This window comes from Physeter macrocephalus, chromosome 19 (assembly GCF_002837175.3).
Source record: "Physeter macrocephalus isolate SW-GA chromosome 19, ASM283717v5, whole genome shotgun sequence".
In the NCBI taxonomy this organism is placed as follows: Eukaryota; Metazoa; Chordata; class Mammalia; order Artiodactyla; family Physeteridae; genus Physeter; species Physeter macrocephalus.
In genome coordinates this window covers 24,123,623-24,140,219 of record NC_041232.1, presented here as the reverse complement: position 1 = coordinate 24,140,219, position 16,597 = coordinate 24,123,623, and the positions used below count along the sequence as shown (strand labels likewise).

Here is a 16,597-nt window from a genome sequence, read left to right as displayed (position 1 = left end):
GAAGGACTTAATTACCACATTACAAAGCAAATAGGCACTACAAAGCAAATAGGTACTACGTATTTTTGAAAAATAAAAATTTAGAGGAAAATGAGAAGTTTCTCTGAGTATCATATTAAATTAATATTAACTTTACATTTCAAGAAATTACTTCTATTAGTAGTCACAGCACTTTTTTCTGAAAAGAGAGACAGAGAGAGAGAGAAAGAGAGAGAGACAGAGAGAGAGAGACAGAGAGAGAGAATCTCCCGTGTGGCTGAAGTGGGGCTGGGGGTCAGAGTCTCGGGACGCCGCGGGGAACGTGAGAGCTGAGCAGGGCTGGCCGTGATCGCGGGGCGAGGCGGGGCGGGCCCCCGACTGTCCAGAGCTGGTCTGGGTTGGCCGAGCCGACGATGCTGTCCAGTGATCGGGCCCCGTGTCTCCTCACCCTGCCCGGCACGTGGGCTTGGCCCGCAGGCGAAGCGGAGGCTGAAACACGCTCTGCTCTGGGAGCCACGCGTGGGCAGGAGGAGGGCTCCCGCCCCGGGCCTGAGGCTGCCGTCTTTGCAAAGTCTGCCAGCCAGGCTGGCCCTTGCCTGGCGTCTGGGATCTGGGATTTCCAGAGGGTTCCCACCGTTCCCCAGCTGAGCAGGGTGGCTTGCTGTGTCCAGACTGTTTGCACAAGCGATTTCATTGACGTGGACCCCTGCTTTCCCCCCCGGGCGTCTGGGATTCTGGTCCATCCCAAGCAGAGGTGCTTACGCGACCAGCTCCCGGTGAACCCTGGGCGCTTGGTCTCCACGGGCTGTCACAGTTCGATGCTGTGGGAATTAAGTTTGTCCTGCGCGACTCCCCAGGAGAAGATTCTGGAAACTTGCTCCCGGTCCCCTAGACCCCGCCCCTGTGCCCTTTGCCTTTGCCAGTTCCGCTTTCCTGTCCTTTGCTGTCATAAACCAGGGCCCCAAGCACGACTGTGTCCTGAGTCCTGCGATTCCCGCCAGCGAGTGTCTGCCCCCGGCCGTGGTCTCGGGGACCCCGACCCAGGGCTGCTTTCCTTGGCCGAGACCCGGTCACACCGTTTGGCTCAGGGGTTCATGCAGGAGTAGCTCACGCACCGTGACCTGCCCACCTTGACCCGAGGGTTTGCCCAAACCAAGTAGATGGAAAAGAATGAGAAAAAAGGTGGCACCTGATGAAAAAGCCAGTATAATTTTTTAAAAGTTATTTACGTGGGGATGCGGGAAAAACGCCGGGAGCACGCCTGGGGCGCACAAGCCTCGCCGGCCGGTCCTTGCGGAGTCTGTGAAGCCCGCGGGTGACTCCGCTCCCCGCCCTGGGTGCACCCACAGGCCGTCCCCAGCAGATGCCCCGTCTGCAGGCCTCTTCTCTGGCCCAGAGATGTGACGGCGCACCGGGCCAGCTGTGCAGTGCCGTGTCCCGGGCCCCGCCCTCCCCGACTGTCCCTGTGAGCACCCAGGTCACCGCAGGTCCCACGGCCTGAACTCTCCGGCAGACGGCTTCTCAGAGGACGCACTGGACTGGCTTCGGGTACAAAACGGCGTCCAGTCCCCGTTTTCCCCGACCTCCTACTCAAGGAGCCTTCCTTCCGCCTGGAGTCATCTCTCAGAGTTCCCTGCATGACAGAGAACTTGACAATCAGAGCATCTCCTCCACAGGCAGTGGCTGAGCACGGCTCCTGCGTCCCGCTGGCCAGGCGTCCGCTCTTCGTAAAGCGTGCAGTTAACAGCATTTCAGGCAAGAATTCACAGCTTTCCATGGCGTGTGGTGCCGGGGCTGGACGAGAGCGGTTGGAAGAGACCGTGATCAGATTGCAGCTGCAGTCGGAGGGCCGTCTAAATCAAGGCTCTGTAAACCTCCTGAGCTTCCCTCAGTCCCCGCACTGCAGTCAGTCCGTCCTGTAGGCGGTGCCTTCGTTGCCAGCGCGGTTAATACCTGCGAGTTCTACCTGCAGCCTGTAACCGGCAGGCAGCATCTTCCAGCCGAGGACCAGAAGGACCACTGGTGATAAATAAAGCGCCCTGGACCCTGTGGAGTGAAAGGTGAACGGGCTAGGAAGACAGCCCCGCGATTTATCGTATGTCACAGGCTGCAGCCCAGAGAGACGGAGGGAGGGACACCACCGTGAACCCGAGGGGACACAGCGGCTCCGTGAAAGCCGAGCAGTGACACTGGAATCCTGGGAGAAGTCGGCGCAGATGCTCATTGGATGAGAGGAGGAGGTGGAGTCCAGGAAGCCCTGACGTTTCTGGACTTCTCGGGGCTGAGCAGTGATGCTGGCAGAGTCCCGCTGTGGCTGGCGGGCCTGAGGCTTGGCCCTGAGGCTGGGTGTAGGCTCTGCCCCTTAGTTCCCTGGCCTGTGAAATGTTCGAATCGATGACCCTCAGGGCCCTTTTGGTTAAACCTTCTAAGTGAGAAGTGAGCAAGCTCTGAAACAGTCATCGGTCAGCTAGGATTTCTAACAAATGCATGTTTCTGAAGCATCATAGGTATCCTAGTGATGGTGGGTTGGCACTGAGTTTAGAGGAGGAAAGATTTTTCTTTTTTAGTGAGTCACAAAATGTTTATTTACAGTCTCTTGTAGGTTGCTAGGAAATGTTGGTTTTTTACCCTTTTTTTAAAAATAAATTTATTTATCTTATTTATTTATTTTTGGCTGCGTTGGGTCTTTGTTGCTGCGCGCGGGCTTTCTCTAGTTGCGGCGAGCAGGGGGCCCCTCTTCGTTGTGGTGCGTGGGCCTCTCATGGCGGTGGCCTCTCTCGTTGCGGAGCACGGGCTCTAGGTGCGCAGGCTCAGTAGTTGCAGCACGCGGGCTCGGTAGTTGTGGCTCACGGGCTCTAGAGCGCGGGCTCAGTAGTTGTGGTGCACGGGCTTAGTTGCTCCGCGGCATGTGGGATCTTCCGGGACCAGGGCTCGAACCCATGTCCCCTGTGTTGGCAGGTGGATTCTTAACCACTGTGCCACCAGGGAAGCCCCTACCCTCTTGTTTCTGCTTATCAGAAAGACAGGTGTTTACTGATTTAAAAATCTAAGTATATACAAACACGGAGAGGTTTTTCAAAATTATCCCACTTTGGGTCCACACAAGGTGATGTAGACCCTCCCCACTAAGTACAACTATCAACCCTGCAGGTAAAGCCAGAGGCAACCACAGCAGAGCTCTGAAAGTTGGGAGGAGAAAGGGAGCTGGTTAGGGACCCCAGGACTGAGGAACAAGATAACAGCAGGGCACTTTGTGTTCCCCACCCAAAGGAAGATGGGGACCCAGATCCCAGTCCAGCCACAGAAGGCAGCTGGAGTAGGCTCATTCCTTCCCTGGATGGCTGGGGGCCCCTCTGATAGAACCAGGCGTAGCCCCGCACCCAAGCTGGGGCCCCGACCTGGAGTCCAGCAACGATGACCAGCCAGGGACCCAGCTCCCTCCCCATCAGGCAGGGCCTGATTCCCCTGCGCTCTGCTCCCAGAGACACTCCCCCACCTCTAGCTGGGGTCCCAGCCAAGAAGCTTGGGAATGCCCCCAGAGGGACCCAGCCACACCAAAAGTCTCTTTGGCCTGCAGGGTTGAAACTTCCCTGAAACGCCCAGAGACGCCAAGATAGACAGAGAGCTGCTTGCAAATGGCTGGGTAGGTTGGGGCTGGTTCACACGGGACCACAGAAATGACGCTCCAGAGCTGTATCCCTGCATCCCTGCCCAGCATCTAACCTCTCCTCCTAAAGCGCCTTGGTTTCCACTGCATCTCCTCTCTTCCCCTTTTGTGTACAGCTTTATTCAGTTGGTTATCTAGGTACCTCACCCACTCACTGGAGAAACCAGCGTTTTCTAGAGGCTCTTCCTGCAAGATTTTTCTGTTTTCCCACCCTGGTATCGAGGTAGGGGGAGGTTGGATATGTAAGCTTGACCAGTTGGCTGCTTTCGTTTGGAACTCTGCATCTTGGTGGAGTGAAGTAAGGGAAAAAGTCAACAGTTGGGGAATATTTTTTTTTTCTTTTCTTTTCTTTTGTGATCTCCCTGTGCTATGCGGCAGCTTCCCACTAGCCATCTAATTTACATTTGGTAGTGTGTATATGTCCCTGCCACTCTCTCACTTCATCACAGCTTACCCTTCCCCCTCCCCATGTCCTCAAGTCCATGCTCTAGTAGGTCTGTGTTTTATTCCCGTCCTACCACTAATCTCTTCATGATATTTTTTTCCTTAGATTCCATATATATGTGTTAGCATACGGTATTTGTTTTTCTCCTTCTGACTTACTTCACTCTGTATGACAGACTCCAGGCCTATCCACCTCATTACAAATAACTCAGTTTCATTTCTTTTTATGGCTGAGTAATATTCCATTGTATATATGTGCCACATCTCCTTTATCCATTCATCTGTTGATGGACACTTAGGTTGCTTCCATGCCGTGACTGTCTTTAAATAAAAACCATTATTTCTCCTACTGGTTCCTTGGCTGCTGCTTCTGTTGTACAGATCTTCCTCAACTTACCATGGGGTTACGTCCCAGTAAACCCATGGTAAGTTGAAAATATCATAAATTGAAAATGCATTTAATACACCTGACGTGTCAAACATCACTGCTTAGCTTCACCTACATTCAGTGCACTCAGAACACCTAGGTTAGCCTATAGTTGGGCAAAATCATCTAATGCAAGGACTATTTTTTAATAAAGTGCTGACCATCTCGTGTAATTTATTGACTACTGTACTGACAAGCAGAGTGCTTGTCTGGGTCCGTGGTGGTTGCATCTATCCGCTGTCTCCTGGTGTGGTCGCGTGGCTGGTGGGGAGCTGGGGCTTTGCCACCCAGCATCAGGAGGAAGTGTCTTTCCCCATACGGTGGGCCCGAGGAAAGCTCAAAATTCAAAAGTCGAAGTAGTTTCTACTGAATGCGTATTGCTTTCGCATTACTGTAAAGTTAAAAAATCCTAAGTTGATTTTCTTACTCGTGAAAAGTATATTCAGTCACTCGGTAATACTGATTTCCGTTCAAGAACGCTATAGTCGAGTTGGAGAGAAAAGATGAACACACAGGAGGAGAGGCAAAGAATTTCCCCCTGAAAACTGGTTGGTATAGCGTGCTCTAGGATCTCAGAGGGAAAAGAATCAACAGAGGGTAGTCCTGGAGGGCTTTACGGAGGAGGTGGGAATTGAGCTTGTTCTTAGCGGATGGTTAGTATTGGAGCAGCTGGAGAGAACAGAGAGAGAGGGAAGGCGTTGAAGATGTGGAACAAGACGGATAAAGCGTGGAGGTGAGCAGAGAGCTGCGTGCTTGTCCCAGCCAATCCTGATGAACTCAAGTGATTAGTTCAGAACCGCTCCCGTGGGGGTGTCATCTCCATCCTCAAGGACCCCAGGAGTGGAGGCAGAGGACAGGTGGCGAGGAACGAGCGCAGCCCTGGGCCACGGGGAAGGTTCACCCACTGCACCCGGATGCCGAGGGGGAGGGGCTCCGAGGAGGGAGGGATGCTCAGGCGGGGACAGCGCTGCACAGATGCAGGGAATGGGGGGCGGGGCTGGGGGTACAAGTCTTTTGTCTCCTTAGGTAGGTTTATTCCTAGATATTTTATTCTTTTTGTTGCAATGGTAAATGGGAGTGTTTTCTTAATTTCACTCTCAGATTTTTCATCATTAGTGTATAAGAATGCCAGAGATTTCTGTGCATTAATTTTGTATCCTGCTACTTTGCCAAATTCATTGATTAGCTCTAGTAGTTTTCTGGTAGCATCCTTAGGATTCTCTATGTAACAGCTGGGGAATATTTATTTCAATGGCAAGTTCCCAGGTTGGGGGATAGTAACTTTCTAGCAGTTCCAAAACTCTGGGGCAGCCCTCTGCTTTCTGAGTCTGGTTCTCCAACCTTCCTTTTTTCTTTAAATGCAATTTTTAAAGGTTACTCTCCATTTACAGTTATTACCAATACTGACTATATTCCGCGTGTTGCACAATCGTCCCTGTAGCCTGTCTTCCAATCTTTCTCTCCCTGTGTGTCTCCACGTCCTCCCCATAAACTCTCTTGCTGATGAAGTCGGCCGCAGTTTGGTTTCTTTTCTGTTGCTTTTGCACCCAGTACAGAACCTAAGCTGCTGGGATAACGATGCTTCAGTTTAGGCAGAGTTGAGAGAAGAGGCCAGAAGGGAACTGAATGCAGCCCAGGCTGGGTGGGTTCCTCGATGGGCTCCCCTGCACGACCGCCCAGTGCTGTCTGACCAGCGTGTGCTTCCTGCCGGGGAGGCGTCTGGGTCTGACTCACTCTCAGGCTGAGCCTGGAGAAACAGTCGCCTGGTAAGATGACTTAGGGAGCTGGTGTTTTCATACCTCTCGCAAAGAAACTCACAGGAGACGATCAAAGCATCATGAATAAGCAGTGTGTTCATGGCAACATGGTCCTGGTCTGGAAATGTTGCAGGAATCCTGTGAAAGAAATCTACGAGTGCTTGGGACAGTTAGCTGGGGCAGCGTGTGGCGAATGTGAGGAAGTCAAGCAAAGAGCACAGTCTACCCGATCGAATCCCAGTCGGCTGTCACGTTGTGATCCGAGCCCATGCTGTCATCTGGAGAGCTCTTTCTCCCTCTAGAAGCAACACGGTCAGGACGCTCCAGGGGAATTTTTAGGGTGCTCAGGTTCAAGGCCGAATGCTCTGTACGTGCTTGTCACGGGGCGTAACCCACATGGACGCAGGGGAATTAAACTCGGCTGAGGAACCTCACCTCAGCAGCTGAGGCTGGTGACTTGGGACAAGCTGTGTTTCCATTATGGAATTTGAGTCCTTTGTCACGGTGAGTTGGGCTCTTTCTGGTCGCCTTTAAACCTTTTATTTTTTTTATTTTTTATTTATTATTTATTTATTTATTTATTCATTTATTTTTTGCGGTACGCGGGCCTCCCACTGTTATGGCCTCTCCCGTCGCGGAGCACAGGCTCCGGACGCGCAGGCTCAGCGGCCACGGCTCACGGGCCCAGCCGCTCCGCGGCACGTGGGATCCTCCCGGACCGGGCCGCGAACCCGCGTCCCCTGCATTGGCAGGCGGGCTCTCAGCCGCTGCGCCACCAGGGAAGAGCCCTAAACCTTTTATTTTTGACTTTGCTCAAGTGAAAGACATCCTTCTGCACCAGGACAAAGGTCTGTCCAGGTCATAATTTGAAACTGAGAAGTAAGTTCTAGACTATCTCAAGTTCATAGTCTATAGCTTGCTGTGAAAATGTTCATTTCACGATATGCACACTTTCAGATAAGGTTTGGACAAAAGCCACCGACAGTCTTGCTACGAAAGAAGAGCTACTCGGCAGGATCCCTTTTGGAGTGTGTGCCTCTGTGTCTCCAGTCGCAGTGCCATCACAGCCACGAACATCTGCTTTCCTGGATGGAGTTAGGAAATGAAGTAGATGAATGAATTCCTCCCCATGTGTCATCTTAGGCATCTCTGGAAACTCAGTGCTTCCTTTCTGCGACCTCTTCTGGGCAGTTAGTGGTGGAAAAATAGTGAGATGGTGGCCATCCCAGAAATTCAACATTCTCAGTGTTATTTATTTTTTAATTTGGGAGCTTTCTTTTCTTTTCTTTTCTTTTTTTTTTAAAGTAGAGTACAGGGACTTCCCTGGTGGTCCAGTGGTAAAGTATCCGCCTCTCAATGCAGGGGACGCCGGTTTGATCCCTGGTCAGGGAACTAAGATCCCACGTGCTGCGGGGCAACTAAGCCCACATGCCACAACTACTGAGCTCGAGCGCCTCAACTAGAGAGCCCACGTGCCACAAACTGCAGAGCCCATGTGCTACAACTAGAGAGAGAAAACCCACCTGCCACAACTAGAGAGAAGCCCGCACGCTGAGACAAAGATCCCGCATGCCGCAATTAAGACCCAACGCAGCCAAAATAGATAGATAAAATATTTTTTAAAATAAAGAAAAGTGCCGAGGAGAAAATAACACACGTGCAGTTCCCATCACAGAGAATCCCAGGGCCAATGTTTTACTGTATTTGCTTCCAGTTTTTTTTGTTTTTTTTTTTTTTTTTAACTAACTTTTCTTGGCCACTCCATGTGGCTTGCAAGTTCCCAGACCAGAGACTGAACCGGGCCACGGCCGTGAAAGCCCAGAATCCTAACCACTAGGCCACCAGGGAACTACTGCTTCTAATTATTTTTATTCTTTTTAGTTTCAGAAAGTTACACATTGCCCTTGCCTTTTAAAACTTTTTCCTTTTTTGGGGGGCGTGGGGATACAGTTCCCTGTGCTATGCAGTAGGACCTTGTTGTTGTTTATCAGTTTTTTAAAAAAATTGAAGTACAGTTGATTTACAATGTTGTGTTAGTTTCAGGTGTACAGCAAAGTGATCCAGTTATAAATATATGTATGTATATATTCTTTTTCAGGTTCTTTTCCCTTATAGGTTATTACAAAATATTATAAAATATTGAATATAGTTCCCTGTGCTATACAGTAGGTCCTAGTTGGTTATCTATTTGACATATAGTCGTGTGTATATATTAATCCCAAACTCCTTAAACTTTTTCTTATGAAAAATTTCAACCATACTAAGAAATTGAAAGCATAGTATAATGAACCCTCACAGACACAACATGTAGACTCAATTATTTTAAAAAATTGTCATATTTGGTAGTCTGCCTATCTATATATTGTATTTCTTTATCAATCTATCTATCATCTATTTTTAACAAACTATTTCAAAGATACAGATATTGTGCCTCTTCATTACTTCATTATGTGTCATCTTAAAATAAGATTATTTCCTACATAACCACAGTATCATTATCATTCCTAAAAATTCAAATTCATTCCCCAGTATTATCTAATACCCAGCCCATATGAAAAAATTCTTTGTTATTCCTAGGATATTTTTTTATCCTTAAAAAAAAATTAAACCAATCAAGCTTCACATATTACATTGGATGCCATGTCTTTTTGGTCTCTTTTAGTTGGAAACACTTTTTCCTCCAGGCCATTGATTTATTGAAGAGACCAGATCAATTGTACATATAGCCCTTTAAGAATAAAGCAAGCCTTATAAATAAAGCTAAATTCCTCTTTAATTTATAGAGTCACTTCAATACGCACCCCAAACCCCAGAAGCATCCATTATATTATCAGGATATTGTGTATCCTTCCAAGTTTTAAAATATAGTTTTACATATCTCTATGGACCTATATCTCTAGAACCATCTGTCTGTCTCCTTAGGACATATATGGTGTTTTTTGTTTGTCTGTTTGTTTTTTTGCGGTACGCGGGCCTCTTACTGTTGTGGCCCCTCCCGTTGCGGAGCACAGGCTCCGGACGCGCAGGCTCAGCGGCCACGGCTCACGGGCCCAGCCGCTCCGCGGCATGTGGGATCTTCCCGGACCGGGGCACGAACCCGCGTCCCCCGCATCGGCAGGCGGACTCTCCACCTCTGCGCCACCAGGGAAGCCCTATGGTGTTTTTTAACGTAGATTTTTTTCCATAAATATATCACCCTGGGCACCTGCTTCCTCATGTCGCTATCCTCACCCTGCCTTATGTTTTGGCGATGTGCTTGGGTTGGTGAGTTTCCCTTATTCATCTCCCTGTTGGGTTTTTCCATTTTGTGTGATGGGCGTTCTTATGCCTTCTCCCTGAGCTCACAGCTCCAGTGGTTATGAGGGTTAATATCTGGGACGTGCCTGGTGCAGAATCAGCGCTGTAGACATGGCTGAGTCCAGCTGAAATCACTGGGGTGGGACAACATGCACGCTTCGCGTTTAGCTGTGTTCCCACTGCCCTCTCCCAGGTGGACCGGTTTACACTCCTGCAGGCGCTGTGTGAGCTCTCTGCCTCGTCCACACCTGATCGAGTCAGATTTGTACATTTCTGCACATCTGATGGGAACGCATTTGCATACTCTTGGTTGCTGGTGAGGTTGAACATGTTTTCATGTATTTATTAGTCATTTGAATTTAATTTTTGGCCCGTTTACTTCCTTTTTTATATGTACGACTTCTTGATCTCTTCTGAATATGAATCGTGTTGTCACTTCTGGTTTTTGAATTGCAAGATAGGCGGTTGGAAGTTGTATCGCTTTGCTCAATCATACCGCAGTGGAAAAACCTCACCTGTGTAAATGAGAAATGTGTCTTCCTCCTTTTGGTGGATTAAAAAATATATAATTGCAATAATTCCAGTTTTGAGCTGCCAAAATAACACTTCTCCCCTTGTCCTAAAGGAATGCGTAATCTTATTAAAAATGGACACAAGTTCTTAACATTCTTTACCCTAATCGGATGCACCATAACTGTCCCTTCACGAATTCTTCTGTCCTCTGGCCATCGACATCTGTTTGTCCACTGTCTCATGGCTGTCACCTGCACACGCTTAAGATAATGGTCACAAAGTACATGTTTGCCACCAAGAAAGCAGAGCAAAAGAAGTCAGTGGCAGCCCTGCCGATGCTGCGTGAGAAGGGATCGTGCCCCCCTGGGAGGCGTCCCTGATCGAGCACAAGCCACCTGTGCAACCGCAAGGGCGACCTCATCTCCTGACATGTGCACACCTTCTAAACCAGTCCTCGGAAATGCAAGAAAATGCCTCAGAGTGGAAAGCGGGCATCAAAGAACACCTTCTCATGACTCCAGAGGGTGGGCCTGGGATATGACCAACCCACTCACAATAGCAGAATGTTCCTTTGGAGCGTCAGGGCTGAAATGATTACGGCAGATGGAGTTGTGGACGGAGACAAGAAAGAGATCCCTGTTTCCTCGTGTGCAAAACAGGAACAATGTGAGACCAATCTTAGGAATGTTCCGGTGGTTAGAGGGTTAATATTTGGGATGTGGCTGGTGCAGAGCCAGCACTGTGATAAATATCCCTTAAATAAAGAAAGCAAGCTCTGGAGAACTTTATTATTACCCAGTAATAAAGAGCTGCCTCCTTAACCCAAGTCATTGATACGGTACTTGGCTAAAAGGATCACTGTAAGCTTCTGTAGGGATTATGTCACATTCATTTGCATACTGAACGTATAGTAGCCACTCAATTAAACGTTTCACTGGCTTAATTAATGTGCTTCCCCAAAGAAGGGCAGGATCAAGTTCTCCTATCTTTCCCACTGAGACTCAAGACTGTTCAGTGTGTCTTTGAGGAAGCAGATCAATAACTGTATCCCTAGTTCCACAGGCATAAAGAACCCAGGATGAATCGTGAGTGACTTTGAAGATAAGCGTTCTGTGCGTGCTGGAAGATAATTGTGTTACAGAGCTCATAAACCTCTCTCCCAACACCGAGGCCTCGAGACTGGGCTAAATGATGCCTTGGAGCTCAGCACGACTGTCACAACAAAACTCAATTAAGGCATCCAGCTGCAGGCCAGGCTGGACAGTAAATTAATTTTTAATCCGTGGACGTCACACACTTTTCAGCATGATGGATGTGCCACAACCCAGCAGCTGCCAGTCCAACAGGAAATAAAAGACATGATCACATTGAGCATGAGTGTGCCCTCTCCTCCCCAGCCCTGGTGCGAGTGCTGCCCTGGGGCTCCAGGCAGCTGGCAGGGTCTGTTCCATCCCACTCAAGGTCAAGAATCCTGGCGACCTGGACCCACTCTGTTCAGCTAGTGATCTTGATGATTGCTAGTGGTTCTTCTAGTTAGTTAAATCACATAGTGACTGAGCCTTGGCGGTCAGAGGGCTACCCAAGCCTAATTCCTAAACTGGCTCACCATTTCAGCGGAGGGTATGATGAGTACCCACCCGGAGAGGAGTCTGGCATTGCAGAAGATGTCTGAGTCGGGGGCTGGCGGGAAATGAAGGGCCCACTCAACTGGGGTTTTGGAGAGCCTACAGCGGACCGTGTATAGGTGTGTGGGAATGATTAGGAGAATCAGTAAGAGGTGATGCAGCCAGGCTCTGGTGACAGCAGGAAGCTGTTATCATCCGGAAACTCCAAGGGGGAGAAGCAGTGATGGAACGGCTTGGCTGGCTCCTGGAGCCGAGGTCGGGGGGATCCGACAGAAGCTGTGGCCATGGAAGGGGGAAACCATTGCCGGGACGGCGGAAAGCAGAGCAGGCTCAGAAGAGTAAGTACTCTGACCTTCCTCCCTGACCGCCCACTGATTGCCTGCCAGTGCCTCCTCTGGCTGAATCCAGGCAGACGGATGGACGCCTAACGGTAAGGAAGCCGGCTGAGTGATGGCGCCCACGGAGGTCAGCCCCCCACTCTAGGGCATGAGGCAGGGTGGAGGACGGAATGGGACTGGAGAACCATCCACAGAGTAGGTAATATACATGAGCGAAACGAGGACCTTCTTACCGTTGGCAGATTCTAGTTTCCAAAATCGGCCATAAAAACATCTCCCATTCTACCTGCTCTTTTGCGACGTGACCACTCCCTTCACGCCCAGAGCTGAAGCCCGTTTCTCCAGCCCTGGAATCTCGGGGGACCCTGTGGCTGCTTTAACAGAATAGAGAGGTCCTGCTGATTTGGGAGTGGTGTCTCTAACTAGCTCAATAGCTTCTAGTTCCTGGAAGTAAGAAGTGCATCTCCTCTGAGTGCACCATGCTGAGAGGTGCAAGCGCCAAGTGGAAGAGAGAGACAGACGGACAGACCGAGGACCACCGAGGCGCGGGCACAGGAGTGGGGGTGCAGCCTCTTCGCCCCCCAGCTGCATTCCCGATGCTTCGTGGGACAGAGGTGAACCACCCACCGTCTGAGCCCTTCCAGAAGATCCTGAGCGAGAGGTGGCTGCTTTAGGTCAGTTTTGGAGTTCTCTCTGATGCAGCAACAGGTTATGGAAACTGCTCAGGGAATTCGTGGAGTGGGAGTGAAGCACACGTGAGAAAAGCATTATTTAAGCAGTCTTCTCCTTGTGCTTATTTAGTTGGATGGCTTTGCTTGCAAGGCAGGAACAAAAACACATTTTCTTTGAAATAGGTCGTTCCCGTCTAACGTATATATTTACAGTCAAAATATAACATTACTACAACATACATCGTTAAGAAGCGTATAGTGAAAAAACAAGCTCCTTTTCTGCTTCCCTGGATTTTAAGGAAATGTTTACTCATCTTCCAGTTAAAATGAACTCCCTTTAGTTTTCTTATTTCCCAAACTTTTAAATTCCTTTCTTGAAATCAGGTGTGATTTCACTACTTTTACTTCTAAAAATAATTGTGAGGCAATAAACTGTCCATATTTGAATTGGAAGCGTTGACATGTTTCTACACCCATGAGATCATCACCACGACCAAGAAAGCGGAGGGAGTTTCTTTCTATCATCTCTTTGCTAAGAGTTGTTATCAGAAATGGATTCTGTAATTTCTCACATGCTTTTCTGGGTGTCTATTGAGATGATCATATGATTTTTCTTTTTACTGTATTTTCTTACATCGACTGATTTTTAAATGTTAAATTAACTTTGCATTCCTGAGACAAAGTCTGTGCTACCCTTTTTAGATATATTGTTGGATTCAATTTGCTAAAATTTTGTTTATAATTTTTGTGCCTATGAAATGTAGCGTCCTGTAGTTTTCTTGTGATGTCCTTGTCTGGGTTAGTATCAGGGTAATGCTGGCCTCAGAGAATGAGTTGGGTAGTGTTTCCTCCTCTTCAGTTTTTTGGGAAGACTTTGTACAGAATTGGGTTTATTTTGTCCTTAAATGTTTGTTAGAATTCCCTGGTGAAACTATCTTTGACTGGAGTTTTCTTTGTGGGAAGCCTTTTACTACAAATTACGTTTCTTTAGTAAATGTAGAGCTATTCAAGTGATGTATTTCTTCTTGAGTGGACTTTGGTCATTTGTGTCAGGTTGCAGAGAGCAGGGGACATGATGATGATTTTCCCGATGGCACAGAAATATCAGGGGTGATGCTAAGGGCTCCTAAAATGTGTGTCCATATTTCATTTCACAAATGTTTATTGAGCACTTACTACGTTCCAGGCCCTGCTTGAAACACTGGGACTACAGCAGCAAACAAAACAGAAAAGTCAATCGCTCTAGCCTTCTGCACTTTGTGTACTGGTGTGTTCACTCTTCACAGCTTGCCTACAATGGGAGGGGATGCTATGGATAGTGGTCATAAATGTGAGTTTTAGAGCCCTGTCGTCTGGGTTCAAACTCCAGCCTTGGAACTTCTGGGCTGTGTGTCCCTGGGCAAGGTTCTCTGCGTCGGTTCCTCGCCTGTGAAATGAGAGCTAATCATGCCCCCTACTGGATTTTGTGAGTATTACATGAGTAAATGCAAGTAACGCCCTTGGTATAACTGGCATACAGTAAGTGCTCAAAAAATGTGGATGTCGTCTTTATGAACAGATTTTCAGAGATCTGTTTACTGCCGTACTGCCTGCTTGCTTCCACGTGGCTGTGAATTTAACGAATAAACCAGCTGAGTAGTTAGAACTGTGTCCAAACTAAGAGTCAGTAGGTGCTGAGTGAGGGTCTGACATGGGCTTCTAGGAAGCAAACTGCAGGAAGTCAGGGACACAGTTTTGCAACGTCTGCTCTGGTGACTCAGAGGTCTTTCTAGTCGACTTTTTGTCCAGTACGGTGTGCTCAGACAGGCAAGGTAATGCTGAAGCAGATTTTCAGAAAGAAGAGGCGTCACGTGGTATAAATATCAGATTCTGTTGTGTTGGTAAATGCCACCGATTTCCATGTTGTGCATGTGGAGTCCTTTTGTTCCAAAGCCCCCTGTGCACTTTATTTCTAGAACGAAAGTCTTCTCCACAGACCTGTCGAAGACATTTCCTCTCCTCTCTGGCCACCAGGGGTTCGCCCTCGTTGGCACCAGGGAGTCCTGTCTTGCAGCCAAAATCTCGAGGTGACATTTTCCCTTCCTCATCTTTGGTGAATGAACAGGTACACCTGCTTCTAGCGCGAGGCTCTTGCCATTTCCGAAGCAACTGTCGCTGGTAACTCTTCAAGGCAATTGGAAGTGTTGGCCAAAAAATGTAATTTTAATAGACTGAGTTTAGCTGAAGGATACAGATGAGGCTTGGGGAGGGTTTGCTGTGAGAAGCTGTGTGTGATGGTCGTGAGTGCAGCTCTGGAGCCGGGCTTCCTGGGGTCAAGTCCAGGCTTTGTCCCCAACTAGCTGTGGGTCTTTGGGCATGTTGTTTAACTTCACTGTGCTTTCAGTTGGTCGTATGTGGTACCAGCTAGTGACTATCTTACAGGGTAGTTACAGGCGTAAAGGCATTAGTAGTACGGGTAAAGCATTCACGCGGTGCCTGGCAGTGTATACAGTTGAATAGACGTGAGCTGTGATCATTATTGTAACTGTTGTCGCTGTATATCATTTTGTTACTTACTGGGGACAGTAGTTTGCTCAGGACCCTATCAGGACATCCCAAACTGAGATGGAAGATGATTTTCAGTTAAAATTAAATCCAAAATATCTCTGGGAGTTTGATACTTTAGAACAGTGGGTTTTCAGACTTTTGGACTGTGAATTATGGAAGAAATATACAAGGAGATGCAGTAGTCACATGTGCAAACACGCACACAACACACACACACACACACACACACACACACACACACACACACACACACACACACACACCCCTTAAAAGACAAGTTTCATGAAAGCACTCCTGCCTTTCCATGTACAATCCAGTCTGGGAGCTTCTATTCCATTCCATCCTGTTTTATTCTCTTCTGCTTTGTTTACAAAATACTGGCCATGACCCACTAAACGGACGTGAGTTGTGACCCGCGTTTTATAGGACACCTCCCTAGAAAGAGGCCCGTCCAAGAGATCTGTCGAATGGTGGTGGATTAGGATTGGGGTCAGGCATCCCTGCACAGCCCGGCCAGCAGATAATCTGCCACTTTAGGCAAGACCCTCCGGTAAGCCGAGACTCACTCCACTTTGGAAAGCTGAAGAAAGGGAGATCAGAGCAACTCCTATTTGAGCATCTACAATAGATGACTCTGCCCCACCAAAATGTTACGGGAATAAAAAGAAATTATGGGTGTCAAGGGTTTTATGGATAAAGCCACAGCCTTCTGGTATTACAAATCATCTTAGCCGCAGTATCATGGAGATAAAGTGTGGAGCTAGAAGAAATTTCTCAAGCAAGCTACCATAAGAGAACCCTTATAACCTTAAAAGTCGTTTCAAAATGTTAGAAATGAACTTATTTACAAAACAGAAACAGACTCAGAGATGTAAAGACCGAACTTGTGGTTATGGGGGGAGGGGTGGTGGGGAGGGATAGATTGGGATTTGGGGATCGACATGTACGCGCTGCTGTATTTAAAATAGGTAACCGACAAGGGCCTGCTGTACAGCACAGGGAACTCTGCTCGATACTCTGTAATAATCCAAGTGGGGAAAGAGTTTGAAAAGAATAGGTAGATGCATGGAATCACTTTGCTGTACACCTGAAACTAACACAATATTGTTTTTTTAAATTTATTTTTTATACAGCAGGTTCTTGTTAGTTATCTCTTTTATGCATATAAGTGTCTACATGTCAATCCCAATCTCCCAGTTCATCCCACACCACCCCCTCCCCGCCCCGACTCGACTTTCCCCCCTGGGTGTTCGTACGTTTTGTTCTCTACATCTGAAAGAATTTTTAACTTTTTAAAATTCATTTATTTATTTTGTGGCTGTGCTGGGTCTT

General features: G+C 48.1%; 1 protein-coding gene across 17 annotated transcripts in view; it reads left to right on the top strand.

The window, feature by feature from the left end:
• Window positions 1-16,597, top strand: part of RIMBP2 (RIMS binding protein 2) — a 278,098-nt gene that overhangs the window by 82,733 nt on the left and 178,768 nt on the right. The gene's annotated exons all lie outside the window — the stretch shown is intronic.